Source organism: Dermochelys coriacea, chromosome 6 (assembly GCF_009764565.3).
Source record: "Dermochelys coriacea isolate rDerCor1 chromosome 6, rDerCor1.pri.v4, whole genome shotgun sequence".
Lineage (NCBI taxonomy): Eukaryota > Metazoa > Chordata > Testudines > Dermochelyidae > Dermochelys > Dermochelys coriacea.
In genome coordinates this window covers 85,354,389-85,376,388 of record NC_050073.1, presented here as the reverse complement: position 1 = coordinate 85,376,388, position 22,000 = coordinate 85,354,389, and the positions used below count along the sequence as shown (strand labels likewise).

The 22,000-nt window shown below is 47.2% G+C and overlaps 1 protein-coding gene across 6 annotated transcripts in view; it reads left to right on the top strand.

The window, feature by feature from the left end:
• The window catches only part of SYNDIG1L (synapse differentiation inducing 1 like), a 57,453-nt gene that overhangs the window by 19,837 nt on the left and 15,616 nt on the right, over window positions 1-22,000 (top strand). The window contains exon 4 of one of the 6 annotated variants that reach the window (XM_043516170.1): window positions 2,037-2,609. The exons of 4 other annotated variants lie outside the window; for them this stretch is intronic. The gene's annotated coding sequence lies outside the window, so the exon portion shown is untranslated. Of the gene's footprint in view, window positions 1-2,036; window positions 2,610-21,544; window positions 21,621-22,000 lie in introns of those variants that run through there. One more of the 6 variants, XM_043516173.1, reaches the window with a different exon arrangement.

Sequence of the window (22,000 nt, the reverse complement as noted above, 5' to 3'; positions counted from 1 at the left end):
CATGTGCTGCGGGACTGAATGTGCATAAGGCTGGCTCACACCCTTTCTATTGGTGATGGAGGAGATGAGCTATCAGTCAGAGTCTGACTCCTGAGTCAGACACAGAAATCACAGATGGGGAGTTCAGGGGCTGTGTTGCTCTCATTATCCAGCTCAATCCAGTGGCTCACCTCCATGCTATTCCTGTTAAATGATCTCACTGCTGTGGCTAGAAAGAGAGGGTATGTCTGACTGGGAGAATAAGACAAAGATAGAAACTTTTCTGCTCACACTTTGGAGACTTGTTTCTGGGTATGTCTACACTGCAACTAGACACCTGCAGCTGACCTGCACCAGCTGACTCAGGCTTGTGGGGCTTTGGCTAAGGGGCTGTTTAACTGTGGTGTAGACATTTGGGCTCAGGCTGCAGCCTGAGCCCTAGGACCCTGCGAGGTTTGAGCGTCCTAGAGTCTGGACTGCAGCCAGTGGAGCATGGTCCAGCCGTGGGTGTCTAATTGTAGAGTAGACATACCCAGAAACAAGCCTCCAAAGTGTGAGCAGGAAAGATTCTATCTTTGTGGTGTTCTCCCAGTCAGAACTCTGGTGACACCTGGGAGCTAGGCCATCAGAAATGTCTATCCATTTGCAATAACCTGCCAGCCACTCATGGAGTATGCGAGAAGCAGAAATCACGTGGTGGTAGAGGTTAGTCTAGACCCTCCTCCGAGCATTTACAGGAAACACAAATCCTGCTGAGAAGTCGGAGCTTTAGCCTGGGTAGGGCCATGGCATTGGGCGTAGAGGCCTACTGGAGATGTGGGATCCGGGCAGTTTGGCTTTGGGGGTGGCATAGAACCACTGTGAGCATGTGGAGATGCAGCATGGCACTAGGATGCTTTTGAGCATAGGAATTGCCAGACTGGATCAGAGCAAAGGCCCAGTATCCTGTCTCTGACGGCAGCCGGTACCAGATGCTTCAGAGGAAGGTGTAAGTAGGCATGTGGGATAAAATCTCTTCTCCTGCACCCTCCCCTCCCCTCCCCACCCCATATCCACTCTCACCCTGATCTCAAACAGCTGGAGATTGGCTGAAGCCCCAACATGAGGTTAATAGCCTTTCCTAAATGTATGTTAGCACTGCCTGTGATAACTGGATATTCTTGAGCATGTTGGGGTATAGCATCAGGGAGATCGCTTCCGTGGAGGCAGGGAGGAGGTCATGCTATCTAAACCATGTAGGGTTGTGGTTTTGGGGGTCCAGGAGTGTGGCATGGGAGCACTGTGAGGATTTGGGGTAATGGCACTGGAACACTTGAGGCTGTTGGCGGCACAGCCCCATGGGGGGTGAAATGGCAGGGCAGCGACCTAGGGCTGTCAGGGTCATGGCAAGGGAACGGTGAGAGTGCAGCATGAAAGATGTTCGGGGATGCTGGAGCATAGTATGGGCGAGGCTTGAGGAGGTTTGAGTGGGTTGTGGTCATAGCAGAGATGCAGTTTGTGTGAGGGAAGCTGTTTGGGGAAGCAGTTTAGGGGTGCTGGGGTGAGGAGAGGAGTTTTGGGGGGAGTGGGGAAGGAGTTGGCAGGTTGGGGTGCTGTATGAGCTCTTTGGAGTGCAGATTGAGAGTGGATAAGGGTTATGGGAGTAGGTAGGCTTTTGAGGCTTGGCTCGTCTCCAATCTCACTTCATGCTGGTGTAGATCGGGATTAACCCAATTGAACTCTCACAGGTTTTACCCTGGTGGAAGTCTAGTGAGGGAGATCTGAATTGGGCCCTTTAGTTTTAATTCTATAAAAACTCTCTGTACTTTAAGAAAGAAATTCCACGTAAAGGAGAAGCTCAGCTTTTCCATCCCACAAAAATAAACAGCCAAGCTCTGGCTCCAGGATTCCCAGGTGGACTTAGCCAGCCCTGTCCCACTGGAGCAGAGAGCACACTGGCTGTCCCAGTGAGAGACAGTACCAGAGCTGGGCCTCCTTGACCCTTAGCACCGGCACAGAGGGGACCCATTTTATCTTCTTGAAATTCTGCTGTGCAGCCCTATCTCTTTCCTTCCCAGAGTGTTTGTGGGAGCTACAGAGGGAGTAGCAGTGCCAAGGGAAAAGCAGCAAAAAGAAAGAGAATGAAAAGGCAGCATTTCTGAGTCCTTAGCTGAATTAGCAGGACAAACCTTGTGGGAAGGAGCAGTAATCGGGCAACGTGCAGCTCTCCTTCGGGAATGTTTACAGCTGATCACACCGCAGCTGGAGTGCTAGAGTGAGTGAACGCTGGGCTCTCTTGACACAAATGTGAAGTAGAGTTTTGCTGCAGCTAGAGGGCTGTGCTGATGCACATTTCCAGTGCTGTGTCTGGCTATGCTGATGCACATTTCCAGTGCTGTGTCTGGCTATGCTGATGCACATTTCCAGTGCTGTCTCCGGCTGCACTGAGGCGCGGTCCCCAGTGCTATACCTGGTGCTGTCACTGACTACCTAAGACTTCTAAGCAAAGCAGCTCAAGAATCCACCCTGAAAGGAGGAGGCTAGAATCATGCCAGGTGAAGGACTGTTCCTAGCCAGCATCATGCCTGGATCAGGTTTACTTCAACTACCTTCTCTCCAACTTAGTGGATGAGACACTCTTCATCACTCAGGTAAGGAGCATCCCTGGACTTTTCTTATCCAGGGTACTGTCCTGCTTTGATCAGACAATAGCAGCCAGGGCAGGATTAACAGACAGTTGTTTCTGGGAGGGGCAGGGGCTGGTTAGGATTTAGCAAAAGAGTTTGATCCCCAATATTTCAGAGAAATTGCAGAGCCGCTTCAGGCGGGTCTGAAAATCTGAGGTGGCCACAGAGAGAAGGGCTCTGTGGACTTTCCCTTACAACTCCCCCCTCTGCTAAAGTTTGGAGATCAGTAATTGGACAGTGTGGCTAAAGAGAACTAATAGTCAAACCATGCATGATAGATGCTAGTCATGTCGCTCAAGGCATCACTGGAAGATGCTGAGGTGCCTGGAAGATCTATTAAAAACCTGAATAGAATAGAAGAGGCAATTAGTCAGTTTGGTTAATTGTGCCAATAACAATACCTTCTACATGTAACCCCCTTTTCAATCCAGGTTTGCAAGGTCCTAGCCGCTCTTGGGCAGTGTCTGTGGGAAAGGAGCTGTTTGCAGTTTCAAAGGGCTAATGTGGAAGGAAAATGCCTTTGGTATCTTGCCAGTACCTGGCTTGTAATTCATTCTCCTAGGCTGCTCCAAGTTTTATAGAAGCCCCGCTATTCTACACAGCCCCCCTTTACAAAGCTGCTTGCTTAGCTTCCGAAAACTAGATTTCCTCTGAATGAGCGCAGCATCTGCCACCAGAAACTTCTCCCCCAAAGGAACCTGAAGGGAAAGTGATGATGCTATCTAAATAATACAGATAAGTGCAGACAGGTATGAGGCTGGCTGAGACTCTCGCAGGAAAATCCACTTTGTCTCAAGAGGATAATAGATGGCTACTTCCCAACTCAGCAGCAGGAGGAATTAGCCCATCAAAAAGGGTGTTGCTATATTTATCTAGCAAAAGTTTCCAGTGTAATGGAAATAGTTGGCAAATTGCAGCATTTGGAAGCTATATGATCTTCATTCTGATTCCCTGCTTCTCCACCAGAGGCAGGGAGTAAACAGGTTACTGGAGAGCAAGTACATTGCTGCAGCTCCCATTTGGGATCCTCATTCTGTTCAGCACAGGTCCCTGCTTTGGCCAATAGGAGAGCTCTCTGAGAGCTGTGTGTGTAGGAGTGTCTTCATGTAAGCACTACAGTGGTACAGCCACACCAAAGCAGCGTTTTAAGTGTAGACCTGCGCTTACATTGCTATTTTTTCTAACCCCAAGTGGCAGCTTCTTTTGTGGCTTTAGCATGGGACTAGCAAACAGGAAATACCAATTCAAGTTCCATCTCTGCTACTGACTTGCTATGTGATCTTGGGCAAGTCATGAAAAGGTCTCCAGGGATCAGTTTCCCAATCTGTAAAATGGGGATAATACTGACTCACCTCATAAGGGAGAGGAAGAATGTGAGGATTTTCATTTATTATGTATTGAGGGAGAGGCGGAGAGACCCTGAGCCAGTACAGTATATGCATAATATTAAAGAAGTGATCCCTAAACTTTTTTACTTGTGCCCCCACTTACCTGGTCCATGACTCCCAGAGAGCTTCAGTGGGAAGCAGGAATTGGGAGCGGAGCCATGGCCAGGAACAGGGTTGCGGTTGGGGCTGGGGCCAGCATTGCAGCTGGGGCCACAGCTGGGGTCAGGGCCGGGACCAGAACTGCACCTGGGGCTGTGCCCAGGAATGGGGCCATTGGCAGCAGAGCTGTGGGCAGAGTGGGTTTGGGTGGTGCTCCCTCCGTGGCCACCAGGGGGCTGGGCCAGGGCCTGCCATGCTTCCCAAATGTTCCTCCATGCCCTCATACGGGGGTGTACCCCACAGTTTGGGGACCACTGCGTTAAGCACATGAGTAGTATCCATTGATTTATATGGGGCTACTTACATGCTGAAGGTTATGCACCTGTTTTAAGTGCTTTGCTGGATTCAGGCCCAAGCATCCAAAAGATACTAGATGCTTTATAGAAGTCTGAGACCCAGTCTCCCTGTGCCAAAGCACTTCAGGCATTAGGAGGGGACAAAAGGAAGAAATCTCACTGGCATTTCTCCTCAGTTGTTCCTTCAGGGAGTTTGCACCCCCTCCCCCCACCCAAGTCTAGGGGGCTGCTCCACAAACCCTGCTTACTCCCCAGGAGCCTCACAGATCCCAGAGGATGTTGGTACAGGGGAGCATGGAGAAGTCTGCAGGGGGGCTTGGTGCCTCTGCAGCAGCTCTTTGGTAGTTTAGCTCCAATAGAGCTACACTACTAGGGCTTCACCTGGAACTCCCCTTAAATGGGAATCCTATCATGGGGTGGGATTTTTACCTTGGGGCCCTGAGCTCTGCTGGGCTGGGAGTGGGAGGATGCATTTCCCCACCTCCTTGTAGGCATCCCTCAACTGTGGAGTGCCCTCTAGTGACTAGAGGAACAAGATGCTGCCATGGAGGCAGCTGGGCCCCTTCTACTTGGGAGGGCAAGAGCCAGGCATGAAGGTTCCATCCAGACACAGCTCAAGGGGGCATGATCAGGCCCTTGTGACCTGGGCCAGCTGCTCCGGTGGTCCCTGGGGTCAGCTGCACCGGCTGCTGCTTGGGAGGCCCAGGGCCAGCTGGCTTCAGGGAACATCTGAGCAGCAGTCCTGGGGGCTTCCCCTCAGGAGCCAGCTGCACCAGCCACTGCTTGGGCAGCTGGCTCCAGGGACTGGGCAAGCAGCAGTCCTAGGGGCAGCCCGGGGGAGCATCTGAGCAGTGGTTCTGGGGGCTGCAAATTTTTTATTGCCCGTGACCTGTCTGTGGATTTTACCAAAAATACGCATGACTAAATCTTAGCCTTATTCATGAAGCACTAGGTACCTTTAGACTTGTGAGTGCTCAGTAGGATAGATACCCCACTGAGGACAGAGAAGTGTGCTTATGTAGCTCCTCCTTAGTATCTGTGAACATCATTAACCTCCCCATTCCAGATCACTAATAAAGATGCTAAATCAGATACTAGCCCTACAGCCCATTTCCACCTTGCTGTTTGTCTTCACCCTTTTTGTTTCCAGTCCCTTGGCAGGTTCTCGGTCCATGTGGCTGCATCAGACCCAAGCCATGCTGAACAGGTTTTTCAGGTCAGATTATATAATACACAGTATAAAATTTCAACGTTTGTTTTTAAAGCACCAAAAGTGTGTAGCACTTCATAAAACACGTACAGGCCCAGGCCCAGCCCCTGCCTCCAAGACCTGCCGATCTAAATCTAGATGGGACATGACAAGGAGGGAAGAGACACAAACCAGCTGGTGGGGTAAATTCTAGCTCCAGTAGACCTAACCATGCTAACTCAATCTGACCTAGTGTGTGTACATCTCCTTGGGTGGAAACTACACCCCAGCTCAGAGGGGGTCAGACCTCAAAAGGAGAAGGGAAGGACAAAGACATAACACTGTTCAGCAAGGCACAGGCACAGCTTGATGGCTCCATTAAAAAATCCTTGCATGCCATTATCTGCCTCCTTGCCATCACACCGGCTGTCCCCTAACCCACAGCCCCATTGCCGAATACAATCCCTGCAGTTGCTGGCAAATGCAGGAGGCGAGGGAAAGAGAGGGAGCACCTTTGGGTGGGATCTTTTTGCCTAGAGTGACCTGTGCCTGGCGCTGGAAATGAACAGGGTTGAGGAAGGGCTTGGGGGAATATTGAACCCCTTTCCCCCTCACTGGCTACCGTTGCTCCTGACTTCAGACTGAGTTTGGGAGAATCAGTGCTAAAAGTCTGGGGCAGGGTGTCTATCATCTGGGGATCATGGCTTTGGTAAGACAGTGCTTCAAGTGTGCTGCCAGCAACTGGGCTCTGTTTTTAATTTGAATTTTCTTTTCTTTTGTAGCTGGGTCCATGACCCCTATACAGCGCCCCCACCAACACACACACTTTAAGCACTGGGAGGAATGCTGGGCTTTACACAGTCACTCCAGCACTGTGGTTTCTCTGAACAGAGCTGAGTGCCAGTCCAAGCCCAGACACATTGAGATTTGCAAAGGGGCATTGGATGCACAACTGCTGTCGACGTTCAAGGAGATCTAGCAGGCCTTCTGTGACTTTGAAAATCTCCCCTATCATCTTATCTTTAAAAATTCATTGGCTGTGCATTGGGTTTTTATAGACTGGCTCATGTGGCCTTTTTACTAAAGTTAGACGGGCAGGCTCTCTTCTCCCTCCCAGCCATATGGCAAGAGTCGTAAGACTCTTCATTGTTGAAGTTCTCATACTTCCCTCTTTCCGTGAGCGTTGCAAGGAGAGGAAGAGTAGTTTAAAAGCCTGAAGCAGATGTTATGTTTTCAAGAATGACAGGAGAAATAATCTCCTTTACTCCAGCAGCTCCTTCCAAGTTGGAGGCAAACTTTCTTAAATGGAGGGCAAATCTCCATCTGATGAGTCCAGGTGGAAACATCAGACACTAAAAACAAGGCTAAAAAAATCTCAGGTTGTAGCTATTAAGCTGGGTAATGAGACAGACCTCACACTTTGTATCAGACAGGGAATTCTTCACCTGAACTTGAATGGAATGATTCATTTCTTCATTATACCAGCTTATTGCATCTGTGAGAAATACATCTGAGTTTGAAAAACTGAAATAGGAAAGTGCAGCATTCAAAATACAGCTTAGATTTTTAAAGTGATAGCAGATACTTAGCACTAGAAGTAAAACCTAGCAAGTAAGGGCTTTAAATATATTAGCAGTAGCACCCACGAGCCCACATCAGGATCAGGGCCCCATTGTGCTGAGTACGGAAGGAAAAGACAGTAATAGTCTCTGCCCTGAAGATCTTACCATCTAATTTGAAACAAGACAGGATCATGAGTATAACAAACACTAGGAAGGCAGAAATACCAGCAATGCCTGAGAGCCCCACCTTTATGAAGCTGTGATGGGTTCCCCCCAGGGTGCCACCTGGAACTGAGGTATCATTAAACCCTCTGACCTTCCAGCCTGGGCTCTTTCACACTGTACTGCTGTGACAAGCTGCAAAGCCCTCCAGCCTGCACTTTCACCAGCGTTCACACAGATAGGGACACACCCAGCTGTAGTTACATGCAGGCTCTCTAACCACCAGCTTCCCAGCCTGGGACCTCAGAGCAATACCGTCCTGCCCTGGTCAAATCTGGCCAGTAGACAGGTTTAATACCTAGTCTGCCACTCCCTCAATGTGCAGAGAACAACGCACACTTGTGGTAACCAAGCAGAGATTTTTCCCCAAACACTCCAGTCAAAGCTCACTGGTTTAGATTAAAACAAAGACAAGTTGATTAACTACAAAAGATGGATTTTAAGTGATAGCAAACAGATCAATGCAGATTACCTAGCAAATAAACAAAAAATGCAAACTAAACTTAATATACTAAATAAACTGGGTATAAATAACAGATTCTCACCCTAACTGATGGTACAGGGAGACTTGTAGATTCTTAAGGCACAAGCTGCACTTGTTTTGCAGCTTGGATTCCCCAGGTGTTTCATACACAGGCTAGAAAGCCCATTAGCCTGGGTCCAGCACTTCCCCCAGTTCAGTCTTTGTTCCTCAGGTGTTTCCAGGAGTCGTCTTGTGCTGGGAGTGAAGAGCCACAGATGATGCCACCCCCTGCCTTATATAGCTTTAGCATAGTGCCAGAACCCTTTGTTTCAAAACCTGGTTCCCAGACCGGTTTGTGGAAAAATACTGACATCCCAAGATGGAGTCCAGAATCATGTGGCCTGGTCACATTTCTTTGTAGAGTCATAGCAGCCATTACTTAGTGTTTGTCTGGAGTGATCTCAGGAAGGATCACCAGGTGGGAGATAAGCTTCTCCTAAGGCCTGTAGTTTTCCCTATTCATAGACTATCAGGGTTGGAAGGGACCTCAGGAGGTCATCTAGTCCAACCCCCTGCTCAAAGCAGGACCAATCCCCAACTAAATCATCCCAGCCAGGGCTTTATCAAGCCTGACCTTAAAAACCTTAAAGGAAGGAGATTCCACCATTTCCCTAGGTAACACATTCCAGTGCTTCACCACCCTCCTAGTGAAAAAGTTTTTCCTAATATCCAATCTAAACCTCCTCCACTGCAACTTGAGATCGTTACTCCTTGTTCTGTCATCTGCTACCACTGAGAACAGTCTAGGTCCATCCTCTTTGGAACCCCCTTTTAGGTAGTTGAAAGCAGCAGTACTCCAGATGAGGCCTCACCAATGTCAAATAGAGGGGAACGATCACATCCCTTGATCTGCTGGCAATGCCCCTACTTATACAGCCTAAATGCCGTTAGCCTTCTTGGCAACAAGGGCACGCTGTTGATTCATATCCAGCTTCTCGTCCACTGTAACCCCTAGGTCCTTTTCTGCAGAACTGCTGCCTAGCCATTTGGTCTCTAGTCTGTAGCAATGCATGGAATTCTTCCGTCCTAAGTGCAGGACTCTGCGCTTGTCTTTGCTGAACCTCATCAGATTTCTTTTGGCCCAATCCTCTAATTTGTCTAGGTCCCTCTGTATCCTATACCTACTCTCCAGAGTATCTACCACTCCTCCCAGTTTAGTATCATCTGCAAACTTGCCAAAGGTGAAGTCCACACCATCCTCCAGATCATTAATGAAGATATTGAACAAAATCGGCCCCGGGACTGACCCTTGGGGCATTCCGCTTGATACCGGCTGCCAACTAGACATGGAGCTATTGATCACTACCCGTTGAACCCGATGATCTAGTCAGCTTTCTATCTACCTTATAGTCCATTCATCTAGCCTATACTTCTTTTAACTTGCTGGCAAGAATACTGTGGGAGACTGTATCAAAAGCTTTGTCTCAATGCCCTGAATAGGCCCTTCCCAACCAGCCATCTAGACTGAAAGCATCTTGTCTAGTGGGGGTTACCCAGGTGTAACTACATTTGAAGTACAGGTACATAGTCAGTATTTAGAACTTCAGATAAAAAATAATGATATATGTATACAAATAGGATAATCATTCAGCAAATCATAACTTTTCCAATGACACCTCACGTGACTTATCTTGTACAAAATGCATCATAGTTATGCCACAACCATATTATAATACTATGATGAATATGGGGTACAGTGTCACAGAAGCCATCAAAGGTTGGTAGAAATAGATCTTGAGGAGGTAATCTGCAGCGGGCTGCTTTGCAGGTCAGCTCAGGGTGTTACAGGCATCAGGGGCAGTGTGGAAGAAGGCACAGAGATGTTTGGGAGAGAAGTAGACTAGTGGGCTGGTGAGGTTGGTGTCTAGCCGAAGAGGTGGTGTGATTAGAGAGAAGTGTGGATAAGGAAGGTGGGGCAGAGTGGTAAAGGTCCTGGAAGGTGAGAGCAAAAAAACTGGAATTGATGTGATGGAAAACAGGGAGCCAGTGGATGAATCCAAAGAGTGGGGGTTGCCATAGGGCAGGAAGACTCTCTTGGCAGAGCTCTTGGTACTCCTAAAGCTCTCCATGAGACCAAATGCATATTGTTGTAAAGCAGACATGAGCAACTGCAGAAAAGCATGGTGGAGAAATTAGAAACATAACCACTAGCACATGAAATCCCTTCTCTCGCTGTGACAGTCTGAGGCCCAGTTCTTAGGCCAGTGCCTTTGGCTAAGCAGCAGAGGCAGCCATCAGCTGGGAAGCGACCGGTCATATCCCCACATTCCAAACTAGTCAATATGGGGATGTTAGGAAGGGGATCCAATCTATCACCTCCAGAGAAAGGGAAGAGCCTAGAAGATGTAAAAGGAAATTTAGGTTGATGGTTTTCTGTCTGGTTAAAAACTCACTTATCAATAGACACAGCTGGGAAACCCTTATGTCTTTATAGATGTAGTTGTGAAATCCTCACTTCTGTATTTTGTCATTATAGTTCCCACTTTGCTATTGTTTATTGGCATGGTCTCTGTCTGGTTCTGTGATTGTTTCTGTCTGCTGTATAATTAATTTTGCTTGGTGTAAATTTAATTAAGGTGGTGGGATATAACTGGTTAGCTAATCATGTTGCAATATGTTAGGATTGGTTAGTTAAATTTCAGTAGAATGATTGGTTAAGGTATAGCTAAGAATATTACTATATAAATTAGGGGCAAACAGGAAGTAAGTTGGGATTCGAAAACAAGGAAAAAGGAACTTGGATTTAAGCTTGCTGGAAGTTCACCCCAATAAACATTGAATTGTTTGCACCTTCGGATTTTGGGTATTGTTGCTCTCTGTTCATGCAAGAAGGACCAGGGAAGTGGGAGAGAGAAGGAATAAGCTCTCTAACACATGAAATCCGCCATAGGCACATTATAGTGCACAAGTCTGTGCATGTTCAAGCAGCAGCTGATATCTCTTGTCTCATCCTTAGCATCCAAAGCCTGACAGAGTTCCAAGAAAGGCAGAGCTAGTTTTATGGAATGACAAAAATCTGATCGCATTATACTTCTAACCCCAGCCAGGTCCCCTGGGTGGGGAATAGTGGGTGAGTGAGGGAGAGTGCCATCTTATTGTTGGAAAGCATTCATAGCTACTGGATCTCATAAGTCTGTTAAGTTTGATTCCCAGAAGCTGTACACGCTTGAAATTTTAAGCAGGTTTTCTTGGGGACTAGATGATCATCTCTCTTTCACCTTCTCTACTGGTGTGTGTTTGCCAGCCAGCCGATATATGGCAACTCTGGCATGATTTTCTTGGTGAGGTTCAGAAGTGAGCATGGGGAACTCAAGAGCATGCAGCCTGCACTCCTGTTACTCTGATTCTGTGCTGTGAAGTCTGAGGATGGCTGCAAGTTGCTGTAGAAGTTACAGTTCCCTTTTTCATGGCCCAGACACTCTGGTCTGGCACTTTATTGCTGAGATGGACTGTCAGAGTCCTGACAGCTAGCACCATGTCAGATACACAAGTGTCTCCCAAACTTCTCTTATGGGTTAATTCCTCAAAGGGCTTGAGAATTTGAATGACAGCCTCCGCCAGACCCTACTGTGCTGAGTCAATGCCTTGATCTTCACCTCCTCTGAGCAGAGCATTAGCAGCAGCCAGTTGTTCCGCTCCAAATTAAATAAATCAATCAGTTGTGCCTGACATGATTTGCTCTTTATAACCTCCCCCCCCACGTTGCTTACTGCTCACATTGCCCTCTAGGGTAGAGACTTCTTTTTACTCCTGGTTCCATTATTTGATTAGGGATTGAAGGCAGAGTTATGGGGAGCGAGGCTGCTCTAGTGTAAATCCAGTGTAGCTGCACAGAAGTCAATGGAATTACACTAGTATCACAATCTGAACCATTAAACTCTTGACCAGGCCCTCATCATTTTCTGCCTTCATTTCTAGAACTCCTTCCTCTCCAGCCTCCCTGACATCCCCTCGCAGACCTTGGCTCCATTCAGGATGCTGCTCCTAAAGTCATCTTCTTGGCCCTTGCCCTCTGCTAGCTCTGCTTTCTCCACCACATCATATTCAAGCTTCTTGTCCTCCCCTGTAAGGCCCTGCACAGCTCTGCTTGTCCCTACTTACCTGCATTTGTACCTTGGTGTGCTGCCTTCCCCATCCAATCTGCTCCACCAGTGAAACCAGCTTCCATTGTCCATTTGGCCACTTCTCCTACAAGCACCATTGTGCCTCCTTCCATGTCTCCTCACTGTGCATAGGACACCCTCCCTGAACTGATCCAGAAGGCCACTACTTTCTCCTCCTCAAGCCCCACTCCTACCACCATATCCCACAGGAAATCACCAATGGATAATGGCAGATGTAGAATGTCCTGGTGCCCAGTTTATTTATTTGTCTTTTATAAATTAAGAGACCACACTGACTGGAAACATGCTAATATGCACCTATAGCCTGTGTAGCCATGCGTTCCTCTTCCATCGGTTCCCTCACCCTTCCCTTTGATTGTTTGATGCAACAGCAACAACAATTTAGTGTATTTTGCCTGAAACTAAACCAGGAGTGGGCAAACTATGGCCCAGGGTCTGCATCCGGCTCTCCAGATATTTTTAATCTGGCCCTCAAGCTCACACTGGGGAGTGGGGTCCGGGGCTTTCCCCACTCCGGTGCTCCAGCCAGGGAGCAGGGTCAGGAACTTGCCCCATTCCGTGTAGCTCCTGGAAGCAGGGGCATGTTCCTCCTCTGGCTCTTACGCATAGAGGCAGCCAGGGGGTTCCTCACACTGCCCCTGCTCCAAGTGCTGCCCCTGCAGCTCCTATTCACCAGGAACCACAGCCAATGGAAGCTGTGGGATGGTGCCGTAGAACAGGGCAGCGCGCAGAGCCCCTTGGCTGCCCCTATGTATAGGAGCCAGAGAGCGGACATGCCACTGCTTCTGGGAGCCACTTGAGGTAAGCGCTGCCCACAGCCTGCACCCCTGACCTCCTCCCAACCCTCTGCTCCCACCCTCTAAACCCCTCAGTCTCAGCCCAGAGCACCCTCCTACATCCCCAGCCCCACCCCAGAGCCTGCACCCCCAGCCGGAGCCCCCCGCCCCAGTCCGAAGTCCCCTTCCGCACCCTGACCTTCTCATTTCTAGCCCCACCCCAGAGCCCACACCCCCAGACAGAGCCCTCATCCCCACCCACACACCAATCCCCAATTTTATGAGCATTCATGGTCCGCCATACGTGGCTACTGTAACTTATAATAACTAAAAGAAAAGGAGTACTTGTGGCACCTTAAAGACTAACAAATTTATTAGAGCATAAGCTTTCGTGAGCTACAGCTCACTTCATCGGATGCATTTGGTGGAAAAAACAGAGGAGAGATTTATATACACACACACAGAGAACATGAAACAATGGGTTTATCATACACACTGTAAGGAGAGTGATCACTTAAGATAAGCCATCACCAACAGCAGGGGGGGGAAGGAGGAAAACCTTTCATGGTGACAAGCAGATAGGCTAATTCCAGCAGTTAACAAGAATATCAGAGGAACAGTGGGGGGTGGGGTGGGAGGGAGAAATACCATGGGGAAATAGTTTTACTTTGTGTAATGACTCATCCATTCCCAGTCTCTATTCAAGCCTAAGTTAATTGTATCCAGTTTGCAAATTAATTCCAATTCAGCAGTCTCTCGTTGGAGTCTGTTTTTGAAGCTTTTTTGTTGAAGTATAGCCACTCTTAGGTCTGTGATCGAGTGACCAGAGAGATTGAAGTGTTCTCCAACTGGTTTTTGAATGTTATAATTCTTGACGTCTGATTTGTGTCCATTCATTCTTTTACGTAGAGACTGTCCAGTTTGGCCAATGTACATGGCAGAGGGGCATTGCTGGCACATGATGGCATATATCACATTGGTAGATGCGCAGGTGAACGAGCCTTTGATAGTGTGGCTGATGTGATTAGGCCCTATGATGGTATCCCCTGAATAGATATGTGGACAGAGTTGGCAACGGGCTTTGTTGCAAGGATAGGCATGAAAGGTTTTCCTCCTTCCCCCCCCTGCTGTTGGTGATGGCTTATCTTAAGTGATCACTCTCCTTACAGTGTGTATGATAAACCCATTGTTTCATGTTCTCTGTGTGTGTGTGTATATAAATCTCTCCTCTGTTTTTTCCACCAAATGCATCCGATGAAGTGAGCTGTAGCTCACGAAAGCTTATGCTCTAATAAATTTGTTAGTCTCTAAGGTGCCACAAGTACTCCTTTTCTTTTTGCGAATACAGACTAACACGGCTGCTACTCTGAAACCTGTGATTATGCAAGGCACTGAATTTAGCCGTATAGAGTGGAAATCTGTCAACTTCATGAAAAAACTCGCACAGATACAGACAGACATCATCTTCCTCTCCAAATGCAAACAGATGGACATCATACCGAAAGGACTGAAGGTAAAAAATCCATTACAATCTACATACCACACAGATTATGCTGACAGCTTGTGCCACACACTCTCAAGGAAACTGCGGAACCACCTGATCAACATCCTCTACAGCAAACAGGGAAAGATTAAGAATGAGCTCTCAAAACTGGATACTCTCATAAAGAACCAACCTTCCACACAAACTTCCTCGTGGCTGGACTTTACAAAAACTAGACAAGCCATTTACAAAACACACTTTGATTCTCTACAAAAGAAAAAGGACACTAAGCTATCTAAACTACTATATGCCACAAGGGGCCACAACAATGGTTCCCGTAACCCACCCAGCAATATTGTTAATCTATCCAACTATACTCTTAGCCCAGCGGAAGAATCTGTCCTATCTCGGGGCCTCTCCTTTTGCCCCTCCACCCCCACGAACATGATACAGTTCTGTGGTGACCTAGAATCCTATTTTCGACGTCTCAGACTCAAGGAATATTTCCAACACACCTCTGACCAACATATTAACCCACAGAGACCTTCCTGCCAACACTACAAAAAGAAGGATTCTAGGTGGACTCCTCCTGAAGGTCGAAACAGCAGCCTGGATTTCTACATAGACTGCTTCCGCCGACCTGCACGAGCTGAAATTGTGGAAAAGCAGCATCGCTTACCCCATAACCTCAGCCATGCAGAACACAGTGCCATCCACAGCCTCAGAAACAACTCTGACATCACAATCAAAAAGGCTGACAAAGGAGGTGCTGTCGTCATCATGAATAGGTCAGAGTATGAACAAGAGGCTACTAGGCAGCTCTCCAACACCACTTTCTACAAGCCATTACCCTCTGATCCCACTGAGAGTTACCAAAAGAAACTACAACATTTGCTCAAGAAACTCCCTGAAAAAGCACAAGAACAAATCCGCACAGACACACCCCTGGAGCCAGGACCTGGGGTATTCTATCTGCTACCCAAGATCCATAAACCTGGAAATCCTGGACGCCCCATCATCTCAGGCATTGGCACCCTGACAGCAGGATTGTCTGGCTATGTAGACTCCCTCCTCAGGCCCTTCGTTACCAGCACTCCCAGCTATCTTCGAGACACCACCGATTTCCTGAGGAAACTACAGTCCATTGGTGATCTTCCTAAAAACACCATCCTAGCCACTATGGATGTAGAAGCCCTCTACACCAACATTCCACACAAAGATGGACTACAAGCCGTCAGGAACAGTATCCCCGATACTGTCACGGCTAACCTGGTGGCAGAACTTTGACTTTGTCCTGACCCATAACTATTTCACATTTGGTGACAATGTATACCTTCAAATCAGCGGCACTGCGATGGGTACCCGCATGGCCCCACAGTATGCCAACATTTTTATGGCTGACTTAGAACAACGCTTCCTCAGCTCTCGTTCCCTAATGCCCCTACTCTACTTGCGCTACATTGATGACATCTTCATCATCTGGACCCATGGAAAAGAAGCTCTTGAGGAATTCCACCATGATTTCAACAATTTCCATCCCACCATCAACCTCAGCCTGGACCAGTCCACACAAGAGATCCACTTCCTGGACACTACGGTGCTAATAAGCGATGGTCACATAAACACCACCCTATATCGGAAACCTACTGACCGCTATTCCTACCTACATGCCTCTAGCTTTCATCCAGATCATACCACTCGATCCATTGTCTATAGCCAAGCGCTACGATATAACCGCATTTGCTCCAACCCCTCAGACAGAGACAAACACCTACAAGATCTCTATCATGCATTCCTACAACTACAATACCCACCTGCTGAAGTGAAGAAACAGATTGACAGAGCCAGAAGAGTACCCAGAAGTCACCTACTACAGGACAGGCCCAACAAAGAAAACAACAGAACGCCACTAGCCATCACCTTCAGCCCCCAACTAAAACCCCTCCAACGCATCATCAAGGATCTACAACCTATCCTGAAGGACGAGCCATCGCTCTCTCAGATCTTGGGAGACAGACCAGTCCTTGCTTACAGACAGCCCCCCAATCTGAAGCAAATACTCACCAGCAACCACACACCACACAACAGAACCACTAACCCAGGAACCTATCCTTGCAACAAAGCCCGTTGCCAACTCTGTCCACATATCTATTCAGGGGATACCATCATAGGGCCTAATCACATCAGCCACACTATCAAAGGCTCGTTCACCTGCGCATCTACCAATGTGATATATGCCATCATGTGCCAGCAATGCCCCTCTGCCATGTACATTGGCCAAACTGGACAGTCTCTACGTAAAAGAATGAATGGACACAAATCAGACGTCAAGAATTATAACATTCAAAAACCAGTTGGAGAACACTTCAATCTCTCTGGTCACTCGATCACAGACCTAAGAGTGGCTATACTTCAACAAAAAAGCTTCAAAAACAGACTCCAACGAGAGACTGCTGAATTGGAATTAATTTGCAAACTGGATACAATTAACTTAGGCTTGAATAGAGACTGGGAATGGATGAGTCATTACACAAAGTAAAACTATTTCCCCATGGTATTTCTCCCTCCCACCCCACCCCCCACTGTTCCTCTGATATTCTTGTTAACTGCTGGAATTAGCCTATCTGCTTGTCACCATGAAAGGTTTTCCTCCTTCCCCCCCCTGCTGTTGGTGATGGCTTATCTTAAGTGATCACTCTCCTTACAGTGTGTATGATAAACCCATTGTTTCATGTTCTCTGTGTGTGTGTATATAAATCTCTCCTCTGTTTTTTCCACCAAATGCATCCGATGAAGTGAGCTGTAGCTCAAGAAAGCTTATGCTCTAATAAATTTGTTAGTCTTTAAGGTGCCACAAGTACTCCTTTTCTTTTTGCGAATACAGACTAACACGGCTGCTACTCTGAAACTTATAATAACTAGTGTGAGCAAGACCAGAATCCATGTAATTGCTGGATTCACACTCCACTTTTTCTGAGGATCAGTCTTACTTTTGTCTTTCTCCAATCTTCTAGGACCTTTTCAGTTTGTACCTTCCTAGTCGGAGGTGGCAATTGTAAGTGTAGCTGAATCATTGGCTAATTGCCATACAAGCCTGCAGTGCATGGCACTCAGGTGTGTTGATTTGTAAATGGAATGGACACATATTGCAAAAATCAAGGTAAATTCAAGTGGCTCCATCCCAGAGGTAGATGAAAGGATCCCTGTATATCAGTTTGTTACATTTGTAAAATGCATTGTGATCCTTCTAGATGAAAAGCCCTAAAGAAATGTCAGATCATTATGACAAGAAACAACAAGACTGAGCACTGGGAACTGTCATTGTTAACAAGGAAGGCAGCCAGCGAGGAAGCACTCATAGTAGCTAGCATGGATTTCCACTATCCACTGAATCAAGTCAAGAGAGCTAGGAGTCTGAGGTCCCTCTCATTGATTCTCAACCTTTCCAGATTACCCCTTTCAAGAGTGTGATTTGTCTTGTGACCCCAACTTTCACATCTCTTAAATTATTTACTTACAACATCCGATCTAAAAATACAAAATGGCCACAGCACACTAGTATTGAAACACTGCTTACTCTCATTTTGACCATATAATTATAAAATAAATCAATTGGAATATAAATGTTGTATTGACATTTCAGTAAAAAAAGAAAAGGAGTACTTGTGGCACCTTTAGAGACACAAATTTATTTGAGCATAAGCTTTTGTGAGCTACAGCTCACTGCATCGGATGACCAATCCTGCACCTTCCTTTCCCTGTTCCCAACTGCAGCACCCTCCCCTTTGTCCCTTTCTCCATCGGAATCCATGATGAGTGGCAAATTGTACCTCTGCTCACTGCCTGGGCTAAGGCTAAACTAAGCACAGTAAACTGAGTGCAGTGCAGACCAGTGCCCTAAGCCTAAAGATCTAGCAAGGAGAAAAGGAAAGGACCTTTCTATAGCAGCCCCTTCTCTCACAGAGACAAGAAATACTCTCTCCCCACCCCCAGCATCAGAAAGACATCCCCAAAAGTGTGATGCCTCTTATAGGCCTGAGGGACAGTGTGGGTGTGAATGGATGTGGATGTGTGGGGAAGTGAGTGTGAACAGATGTGTGGGAGAGAGAAGATGATGCACCAAAATATACAGTCAACAGAAGGGGAAAAAAGGAGGGAAGGAAGTATAAACACAGATACATAATAGCTTTATATTATAATTGTAATGTCTTTTATTAATATTTGGTTTATTGCTTTGGATTCTCATTAACTAAAGGTTTTATATCCCATTATTTTCCTGAACCATCCAGTCCACACAACATCCACCCCCTTCAAAAAACCCCAAAACCAACATAGTTAATGGAGGAGTAATAATAAAACTACTAATAATTTGCACCTCTTCCTTCTGAGGCCATCAGATAAGTTTATACATTTGAATTAATTTAGCCACACTAACTATTTTGAAGCAAGTAATCATCATCAGCTCCTTTCTACAAATGGAGAAATTATACTAATACTATTATTTCTCTCATAGTAGCTTTATGACAAAGTAGTCTGGTCCCCAAGTGCACAGGGTAAGAGCACAGAGGTCAGGTAACTTTTTCTCAATGAAAGAAACAATGTATTTCTTTAAACGTATTAGCTATTTTTAAAAGTTATTTTACATTTCAGTTCAATTGTATTAAAGTAAGAAAAATGTAATTTTCTATTGTCTGGTTGTAGGAGCAGCAAGAGTTTTCAAAGCTGATAAATAATGTAAACTCCAAGAACAGATCAGATTTTAATATAAATTGCAATGTTTAATAATAAATTGTGTACAGTGCTGCTGAGGGAGCCCTCTCTTCCTGCCACAGCCCTGGGGCTGGGAGAGAGGCATCTTTTCCCCCCATAGCCCTGCACACCCCAACCTCTCCCAAGCCCCCATCACCAACCCTTACCTCATCCCACTGCCCTCGTCCACCTTACACATCCTCCACGCTCTCCTGTGTGCGCGCCTGCAGGGCAGATGCACGGCCCTTGATGGCCCTCTGTGCAGCCATGCAGGTGTGCACCTTAGAGGGAACATAGCCCATGATCCCCCTGTGGGCCGCAACCCCCAGGTTGAGAGACACTCATCTAGATGAGTTAAGTACCCTCTGGAAGACCTCTGAATACCCCAGGGATACATGTACCCCTGGTTGAGAACCACTCTCAACCATCCATACCCGGTGCTCAATTGAGAATCAACTTTTTACCTTCTGATAAATGCGCAGTCCTCTGTAGAGCATAAGCTTTCGTGAGCTACAGCTATTACCACCTCCTCCATTGTGGTATAAAGCAAGCAAGCAAACAAACAAACCAAACAAAAAAAAAATCCAAAACCCCAGTGTGCTTTTTTTTTTTTTTTTTTTTTAAAAACTCTTTCTTCCGCCATGCTGTGAACGAATTCCCACCCCTAACACCAGTTGTGACAAAGCTCTGTTCTTGCCTCCCTGGGTCCTGCGTTTCCTGGCGGATTTCACTGTGACCCAACCCTTTTCTCTCTAGAGACAAGGGTCACAGTCTACTGAGCCATTTTCATCATAAGCCAGCGAGGGAGGTGAGGAGAAGTTATCCTTGCACAGTCTCTGTTGTCTCCCAGTCTCAGTGATTAATCAGGAGCAAAGGTGGGGCGGGGGGGAAGCCCGGTCCCACCCTCTACTCCGGGCTCCAGCCCAGGGACCCTAATAGCATCAGCTATGGTAGCTGACCTTTTAGAAACATGACATGTACAATTCCCTGGGCTACTTCCCCCACAGCAGCCCTCACTTCCTCAAGCTCCACTTCACCTATACCTCAGGGCCTCCTTCCTGGTGCCTGATATGGTGTGTACTACTCAGCTTCTCCAACCGCGCAACTTGTTCCCACAGCTCCTGACATACACACCCACCTGACTGACTGGGAGACTTTTAACTAGTTTCAGCCAGCCCCTGATTGGCTTCAGGTGTCCCAATCAACCTAGCCTTCTCCCTGCCTTCTGGAAAGTTCTTAACTGGCCCCAGCTGTCTCAATTGACCTGGAGCACCTGCCATTTCACTTAACCTGATACCAGGGATTTGTTTAGCCTGGAGCTAATATATCTATCTCCCACTACTTTTAGATAGCCAGCTGGCCTTGCCCTGTCATGGTAGTTTGGAAGTAATGTTTCTGCAGAGAAACATTATCTAAGTGAGAATGAATATTTGATTTGCATCTGGAAATCGACCAATATGACTAGCGAATCCCCAAAAAGCAGCACACAGTATCCCAATTCTCTAAGCAATTTAGTCTCTGTCATCTCTGGAAGCCCGTTACTGAGGCAGCTGACTCTACCCCTATTAGGAGGCCATAACCAACGCCATATTCACTCCTTTCCAGCTCTATCAAACAAGTTGCTTCACAGCTGTGCATTAGAGGCCCTTCATCACAGACACCCTGTATCATGCCCATTAGCCAGGTCCATAATCTGCGTCACCTTCTCCCCCTATATCCTGGCGGTCACTAAATCCTTCCCTTATAATAGTTCTAAAATCCCCTCTCTCATCATCCTACTTGCTAGAACCCTTGTACACACCTGGCTCATAGTTTGCTTGGATTTCACTTCCCTCTCCATGCGTCTCCCACAGACCCCATCCCTTCTATATGCTGCTCTGACCAGCTTTCTCCTTTGCTGCTCTGATGATATCTCCTTCCACCTCACATCCCTTCCCTGGCTTGCATCAAGTTCAAGCTTCTCGCTCTCTTCTTCAAGGCCTTACGTAATCTCACCACTGCCTACAGCACTACATTCACTTCCGCCTTCTCCTCCCCCACCAGACCCTACTCTGAGCCTATTGCTTTCACTTTAAGGTTCCTTTTGTCTCTTGCTCACACTTGACCTGGCTCCTTTTCTCATGCTGCCTCCTCCACTTGGGACAGCTTTCCACACACCCATGTGACTGAATGGCTGGTCTCTGCTCCTTCTGATCCCTCCTGTAAACCATTTCTTTTGCTCACCCTTCCAACCATGACCCTCTCCCTGGTATCCTCTTCCCCTATTAGCTCCCGGAGGCAGGGATGTCTCCTCCTTGTATGTCAGGCAGGAGCAGGGCCTCCTCTTATCTCTGGAAAGCATCAAGCACAATTATGATCATGTGCACTTACAGGCTGGCACTCCGTAAGTAACAATAATAACGTCTCCGTTGCCTTCTCTGTGCAGCCATTGCTGTAATGTCAAGTGCTGCACAACATGGTTTGATTTGGAGTCTGCCTATCGTACTGCCTGGAGGCCAAGGCAGGTGAGACTATTTGTATGCTACTTTCATTGTAGCTGGAGCAGGCGCTCCTCTCCCTGCAGCTGCTGTGCTGTGCTGTGCTGTTTATCTCCTGGCTTCCCTGATTGCTCCTCTCTGGGTGCAGTGCTCGGTACTGCTCTCTGAATGTGCCTGCATGGCTCAGTTGGGAGCGCTCTTGCATGTCAGCCAGAAGGTCTTGTGGCTTAAAGTCTCACATCAGGATGTTCTAACCTCCTCTGGGGGAATCTGGGGAGATGTAATCCAGACATAACCTAACAGTGAGGCAGGACTGAATGTTTACCTGACAGAACAACTAAATTGTGATTGTTATTGGAAAAGCTACTTATTTTACCATTAACCCAGCTTGTTACACCCAGCATCTG